The following is an 8,540-nucleotide window of genomic DNA, read 5'->3' on the forward strand; positions in this document are numbered from 1 at the left end:
GATACAATCACAAGAAGGTGATACACGAACATCATCAATAGTAGAAAGAAACTACAGATACACATGGGATGTTGAAAGTAGTTACAACTGTGATATAACAATCATTTCCATAAAATGGAGTTCATTTCACTTAGCATCATCTTATGGGATCATAAAGGTATAGCTATTGGGCTCTTGTGATCCTCTGCTGTGACTTGCCTAAACCTGTGCTAATTATTCCCAATAAGGGAGACCATAGAGTTCATGTTTCTTTGGGCCTGGCTCACTTCACTTAGTATAATTTTTTCCAAGTCCTTCCATTTCCTTACAAATGGGGCAATGTTATTCTTTCTGATAGAGGCATAAAATTCCATTGTGTATATGTACCACATTTTCCTGATCCATTCATCTACTGAGGGGCATCTGGGTTGGTTCCAGATTCTCGCTATGACAAATTGTGCTGCAATGAACATTGTTGTGCTGGTGGCTTTACTGTGATTTTGTTTGTGGTTTTTTTGGATAAATACCCAAAAGTGGGGTTGCTGGGTCATAGGGGAGTTCTACATTTAGCCTTCTGAGTAATCTCCATACTGCTTGCCAGAGTGGCTGAACCAGTTTACATTCCCACCAACAATGAAGTAGGGTTCCCTTTTGGCCACATCCCCTCCACCAACTGTTATTGTTAGTTTTCTTGATATATGACATTCTTACTGAGGTGAGAGGGAATCTCAATGTTGTTTTGATTTGCATTTCCTTTATGGCCAGTGATGTAAAGCACTTATTCATATGTCTCTTGGCCATTCTCATTTTCTCATCAGAGAAGCTTCTTTGTAGGTCTTTAGCCCACTTGATGAGTGGGCTATTAGTTCTTTGCAGTTTTGTTTTGGAGGAAGGTAATTTTTTTAGTTCTGCATATATTTTAGATATGAGGCCTTTGTCCGTTGAATGGCAGGTAAAGATCTTCTCCCAGTCTGTGGGCTTTCTGTTTATCTTGCAAGCTATGTCCTTTGCCGTGCAGAAGCTCTGCAGTTTGATGCAGTCCCATTTGTCCAACCTTTCTTTGATTTGTAGCCTTTCTGGGTCTTTGTTCAGGAAGTTCCGTCCTGCGCCAAGGAGCCCAAGTGTTTCTCCTACTTCTTCCTTTAGTGTTTTCAGGGTGTCTGTTTTGATTTCGAGGTCTTTAATCCATTTGGAATTGATTTTGGTGCAGGGTGATATATAAGGATCTAGTTTTAGTTTGTTGCATGTGTTGAGCCAGTTTTTCCAGCACAATTTGTTAAATAGGCTATCTTTCTTCCAAACTATTGTCTTAGCCCCTCTATCAAAGATTAAGTAGGCGTAGTTCTGTGGGTTCATTCCCGGGTCTTCAATTCTGTTCCATTGGTCTTCAGCCCTGTTCCGGTGCCAATACCAAGCTGTTTTTATTACTATAGCTTTATAATACAGCTTGAAGTTGGGTATTGTAATTCCTCCAGCACTGTTCTTTCTGCTTAGGATTGTTTTTGCTATTCTAGGTCTTTTATTATTCCATATGAATTTCTGGATTGCTTCCTCTATTTCATTAAAAAATGGTGTTGGGATATTAATGGGTATTGCATTGAATTTGTAGATAGCCTTTGGCAATATTGCCATTTTGATTATATTAATCCTCCCAATCCAGGAGCATGGGAGGTTTTTCCACAAAATGGAAAACTTTTTATGCACTCTCAACTATCAGTCAAAATGCATCTATTGAAATCACAGTGGAAGAATAAACATGGAACTCTATCCAATTGTTTCTACAGAAAATGTAATTACCAATCATTGTCATATGGAGAGGAAATCAGAGTATTTGGCCACAACTAATAGGAAAAAGTAATCAAGTATCTCATTTATTTAATACAAAATGTATGGGTTCTATTACAAATATCACCTTTGTGCTATTTTCCAGTGTAGAATGTTGAATAGTAGCTTGTGAAATCTGAGTCCTCATTCCCAGAACTTGTGTACATTACCTTATTTGGAAAAAGGGTCTTTGTAGATGTGACTAAGTTAAAGGTCTTGAGATGAGATCATCCTCGCTTATGCAGCAGGATACTAACATCTAGCTGCTTTTATAAAAAACATACCAGAGAGACAGACAGTAGAGACTAGCGTGATGTGGCCACAAGGCAAGAAGGCCGACTGACTCAGGGGACACCAGAAGATGAAAGACACAAAGGATCCTCTCCTCAAACTGTCAGAAACAGTGGGGTCCTGCCATTATGTCAACATCAGACGTCTGGCCTCCAGACATGTGAGAGACTATGTACATTTCTTTCTGAAGTGTCACTCCTTCCCTTGCTCCCTCCCAGAGTTTCCTTCTTGCCCCTGGCAAGTTGTATAGTTCATTTTCAACAGTGTCTAGTGAGTATCACTGCTGCATTTGTTCACCTTTTCCCCCCATTTCTGTGCTTCTCCTTACCCTCCTCAAACAGATACACTTACATACTAAAGGTACAGCTAACAAGAACAGCAACAAAGGTGGAAAAAAATCCCTCTTGTTTCCACTTCTTGTAATTCATTTCAATAAATACCATTTTATGTGATCCTATGTACATAGCTATTGAGCCCTTGTGATCCCCTCCTAGGAATATCCTCCTTTGGTCATACTGTGTGACTGTCTAGAGTCCTGTATAATTTATCATGTCCAAGTGTAATATCTTGTCTTTCTTATTCTATCAAATGGGACAGTCAAAACAAGAGAATCCTTCACCCTCCTCGGCTCACCTAACACTGAGGGAAGCACTCACTTTAGTCTCAAAGTAGCCTGCCTTCCAGGACTCCCATTAAGAAGGGACTAAAAGAACAGGGCATTTGGGCTGGGAATATGGCCTAGTGGCAAGAGAGCCTGCCTTGTATATATGAAGCCCTGGGTTCGATTCCCCAGCACCACATATATAGAAAACGGCCAGAAGTGGTGCTGTGGCTCAAGTGGCAGAGTGCTAGCCTTGAGCAAAAAGAAGCCAGGGACAGTACTCAGGCCCTGAGTCCAAGCCCCAGGACTGGCAAAAAAAAAAAAAAAAAGAACAGGGCATTTTCAGGAGAAAGTAAAATACTCACTGTTTAGTCAGCATTTTACTTATTTTATCCCTCTATCTATGTGATCCCCAAACAAAGAGCCAATTCAGTTATTTAAAAAAAAAAAAAAAACAGTTAAATCAGTTCTCGGTTGGGCTGGCGCAATCCAGTGGTGAGCTACTAAAAAAAACCCAGCTTTTAGGAAACAGGGTTGTTCTTCATGTGGATGATTCTGTGCCGAAAGCATAGGGACAGCCCTGAAAAAAGAAAAAGAAAGAAAACAAGTTAAAACAGTTAAATGTTATGTAGTATTGCACAAACTGAGAAGCCAGAGGCTAGACTTTGGTTTTTCTGTTGTCTTGATATTGAACACTATCAGTTATGAGTTGAAGATGTTTATAGATGCATACTATGTGGTAAGTACAGATGGCAAGTTTTGGTTAAGCCACCTGTGAAACACAGTGAATAAGGGCCCTGCAACTCTGACCTCGTGTGTGTGTGTGTGTGTGTGTGTGTGTGTGTGTGTGTGTGTGTGTGTGTGTGTGTGTGTGTAGTGGGGGGTATAACTAACACATTCCCAGATGAAAATGCTCAGTTTAAGATGTTTCTTGCAGAGCATGCTGGTGCCAGCCATTAATTCTAGTGAGTCAGGAAATAGAGGCAGAAGAATTACAAGTCTGAGGCCAGCCCAAGCAAAGTTAGCAGTGAGACACCCTCTCAAAAATAAGTAATAATAAAAAGGCTGAGGGAATAACTTAAGTGGTGAACTGTTTATTTTCTTAGCATTTGCAAGGCCTTGGGTCATGCATGAGTGCACACACATACACACACACACGCACACACACACACTTACTGAGCATACTCAATTTAAGGTCATAGTTCAAGAAAGATAACAGACACATTCTTGGTATGCATAGCTAATCCATGGAGCACATGTGTGAAAATGATGAACCAGAACATCTCTGGAATAGTGGACAGGAATATTTCTAGGCACATTCAGCTTCTTTTTTCTCCAAAATGATTTTAGCTGAAACCATAGGAAAGAGCATTTTGAAGGTACATTAAGATTTTTCCCTTGAGTGCCTACTTTATTTAGCTGCTCTGTGTGTGTGTGTGTGTGTGTGTGTGTGTGTGTGTGTGTGTGTTAGTTGTTTTCTACTACCCTGGGATATATAGTCTTCATTCTTTCATTTCCTCAGCTTTCCAAATTCTCTTCACATTTGGGTATTTGCTTCCTAAAATCCAGAACCACACATTCTGTGTACAAGAGAATGATGCTGCTCACACGGTCAGCCTAATGTGTATCTTTGGGCTCAAGCAAGAAGTTGAATTACCCTATCTCACACACAGGCTCAGCAGAGAGCGTGTTGTAAACAAACATCACCACCCCTGATCTGGAAGCTGAAAACATCAGCACCTGGAACTGCTCAGAGACAGAGAGACAGAGTCAAAGGACACACACACACACACACACACACACACACACACACACACACACACACACACACAGAGACACAAAGACACACACACCAGAGACACAAAGACACACACACCAGAGACACAAAGACAGAGAGAGGTGGTAAGATTTTATCCAATGCAGAGATTTAGGTTTTGAGTATAATTTGTGTTTGGCGATAGCGCCATCTCTTGGCTCTTCTGAGGAAAACATCATTTTCATTTGAAAACTCCAAGCTGCGAAATCTATACAAATTGGGTCCTGATGGAAGATCGCCACTAGTTCATTGTGAGACACTTGTCAGTGTGAGTGTGACAACCATCTATGACATCCACCTCATCACTTCAAGCCTGCTTTCCCAAGTCCGTATTCTCAGGCTGCTCGAGAATACAAAGTTTCCTGCTTCTCCTCTCCCTGCCAGAAAATAGGCATAGGAAGAGTCAGCAACGTCTCCTGTGAAGTCATACTGCTCTTTTCAGATCGAGACAACAGATGCTTCTTTGAGAATTACCTAGTGCTCGCTTTGACACTTTGAATAAAATCTCTAATTCATAGCTCAGCTGATCTCCAGATGAAATTACTGGATGCTTGGCTAAATTAGACACTGAAGCTTTAGAAGACTAAAGAGCTGTTTGTAATGGTTTCCATTTCACGACTCATTTGGCTCAGCTTTGCTAGCGATCAGCCTGGGCATCAGCAGAGAAGGCTATGCAAGACTTTTTCTGCTTGAGAGTTGGTAGTGGGCTAGTTTTTCAGAGTCTGGCAGAAAATTCTTTTCTTTTTCTTTTTTCTTAAATTATCCTTATGTATTTATACAAAGAGGTTTCTATTCAAAATGTCAGTTTGTGACTACTAACCATCTTGATCAATGTCACCTCATCGCTCCCTATCCTAATTATTCCCTACATTTTCCTTGTTCCATTCTTATGGGATATGCTAGAACCATCATTTGTATGACAGTCTTTCAGAATACAGTTGGTCATAATTTAATGAAATGTGTTGCTGCTGTTTAATAAGGACCACCATGTTTCTAGTCTGTAGTATCTAACTCTTGCTTTTCTTTTCTATCACTTAGAATCAATCATTGCTAATAACTTTATTTCCACACAAAAAATTATTTCTTGGTATCAAATATTGTATTAAACAAGATATACATTCAGGTAAATCTGGATATTACGTGTAGGATTGATATAACAACTCCTCAGTTATCAAGGATACAGGAAACCTATGACTGCCCTCCTACTTGTAACAAACTCTCCCACTGCCTGATTCAAAATGGCTCCTCAAGCTCCAGCCATCATGCCCACATTCCAAATTGCCAGGAGAAGTTGCAAATAAGGGCAGAACTGAATCACGAGGGCTGGCTGGCTTGGAAGCTGGATCCTTGTTACTGTTGTTTTGCTTTGTTGCATTGTTTTAGGAGAATGTCTCACTGTATCGTCTCTGCTGGCCTGGGATTTGCTATGTAGTTTAGACTGGCCAGCACCTCAGGCTCCTCTGCCTCAGCCTCCTCAGGGTGAGATTACAAATGTCCTCCATTATACCCAGCCTCACACAATACCACACCACACCACTCTATCATCCTTCATTGCTGCTTATCATTTTTATTCTAAAATTCTACACTACAGCTTAACATGGAGGTCTTGGGAGGGGGCATCAGAACATAAGTTGGCCTCAATACCATATTTGTTGCCTTTCAATTACAAGTATGAAATTTGGGACTGCCTAGTAATTATGGTGATTCCAAGTTTTTAACTTTTTTTTCTTTTTCCTCTATAAACTTTGCATTAAATACTTCTGATTTTTTAGTGGAACTAAGAATTACAATGCCTCGCACCCAAAATTCATAAACAATACTTATATGCAATGGGATCCTTCACACTGCATTTTAGTATCTAGTATATTTCTACTCTTCTGCATTTACCCCAGAGCCAAACCAAATAAAGAATATTGAACCTGTTATTGGGTTTATGCTCCATTACCACAAGATGGCGCTCATGCTCAAGGTGCCAGAAATGCTGCTCCCTTGACTCTTCTTTTAATACTAATTTATTGTCAAAGTGATGTACAGAGGGGTTACAGTTTCATATGTAAGGCAGTGAGTACATATCTTATCCAACTTGTCGTTTACTGATCAAGTCTCTTCTAAAGTAATGCAGAAGGAATGAGTCTTGGAATTCTGGAAGTCTGTGAGGTCTTCATCCTGATGTGCCCACAGGCCTGGATGGTGACTGAGAAGGAAAGGTGAAGGCCAGAGTGTCAGACGCAGGAATGCTCTGGAAGTAGCTGTGTTTAATGCCTGAACCTCTTCCCACAATCCCCTTCACCAGGTTGCACAAAAATGCATGAAGAGTTACAAGCATCCAGGAACTCAGCCTTCCCCAAGGCAACTCTGCTTATCTTAGGGACGATCCAACAGACACCACCTCTGCCATATGACAGCTCCTAAAACAAATCCAATCTCACTTCTCAGTAGCCATTCTTTCAAACGTGTGCCAGTAGTTGTCGTATTCACTCTGGAGCTTTTCTCCTCCAGAAAAAACCCATGGTTGCGTCAACATTTCTCCATGTATTCATGAGGTTTCATTCTTTCTTGGCAATTTCGTGGAGACATAGGCTCTGGCTCACTGTGCCTGAGATATGGCAAAGAACTTTAACAAGTTAAACACGCACCACGAGTTCAGAATAGGGTCCATGGTCCTCTTACTACCACCTTGCCATTCACAGAACTCATTGGCGAGTCCTATCTTTGGGTCTCTCAGTTCCAAATTTCACCTTTCTTGTCAGCCTCTACAGATCTATCTCAAGAGCAAAGACTCTCCCAAGTACCCCATTCTGAACCAGGCTGAGCATGTAACCAAAACAGTACAGCTAAGGTAGCCAACACAGCCAAGTGAGGAAACGCTAGCTTTCTAGTTTGTTTCTTCTTCTAATCTGTCTTCTAAACATAGATCTTTGATAATGGTCCATTTAAAGTTTGGGGTCCAGTGTGGAGGGCAGCTTTGGCTCCACAGAGTAGGGGGGGGGGGTGACACATTCCTTACTTTAGAATCTATACTTCTGGTACTATGACCTACACTTATGTGCTTTTTGTAAAATTCTGATGACTCAACCTGGCTGTTGTGAAGTCACGTATCAGCCCTGTGAGCTGAAGTAAATACAAGACTTTCTCACTGAAGATTTTCATTCTGAAAACCTAAGCTACTGTTATAGTCGAGCAACATCTTTTGGATTTTAATTCTATCCCTTATTATTACAGGAATACATGTCAATACTATTTTTATTAATTTAGCAAAAATAATTTTCTGCTTAAGAAGCTGACTTTAGTAGGAGATTTAGATAGAATCACGAGTCATAACAGAAATAATAAAAATTTTATAAGAAGTTGGGCATGGTGGTGCATATATAAATTAGAGGCTAGCCAGGCAACAATAAGGATACCCTGTCTCAAAAGCAAAATATAACTAAAAAGACTAGGGGCATAGAAAGAAAGAGAGAGGGGAGGGAGGAAAAGAGAGAAGGAAAAAGGGAAGGAAGATTCCAATTGCAGGTACTTACAGTATAGAAATTATCAGAGATAAAGCACACTTAAATATTTACTGTTTGTTTTCATTGTCATTTAGAATAATATAAGAAAATTAGAAACCTATGTACTGCCCCAGAAGAATGTGGATATCTGTATAATTTTTTACCTAGTCATTCAATGAAATATTTTTTGATCTATAAAAATTTGTTTACAGGGACTTCTTCAAGACAAAGGAAAATACACATTCTGTCATACATACATGATTTATATAAAATTAGCAGGAAGTTAAGTGCCTCATACTTTTCTATATAGAGACCCATATGGCATAGCAGTGCTTCTGTTATGGATGACATGTAACAGTAACAGTGATCCTAGAAGCTTCTACTTCCTACTGGTATTGTCTGTGATGCATTTCTCAGAATCGATCACCATGTTGTTTTATCACAAATGATGAAGTCTGCACTTTGTAATGAACATGTCTTCCCTACTGGAAAGGGAAGTGTTTTTGTTCATTAACATCCACCACTCAGGCTGATGGTG

General features: G+C 40.1%; 1 non-coding gene across 1 annotated transcript; it reads left to right on the top strand.

The window, feature by feature from the left end:
• Window positions 1–3,162: 3,162 nt before the first annotated feature.
• LOC125367879 lies at window positions 3,163–3,275 on the top strand. The gene has a single exon (XR_007214181.1). It is a non-coding gene; the product is annotated as a small nucleolar RNA SNORA65 (small nucleolar RNA).
• The last annotated feature ends 5,265 nt before the right edge of the window (window positions 3,276–8,540 follow it).

This window comes from Perognathus longimembris, chromosome 19 (assembly GCF_023159225.1).
Source record: "Perognathus longimembris pacificus isolate PPM17 chromosome 19, ASM2315922v1, whole genome shotgun sequence".
NCBI lineage: Eukaryota > Metazoa > Chordata > Mammalia > Rodentia > Heteromyidae > Perognathus > Perognathus longimembris.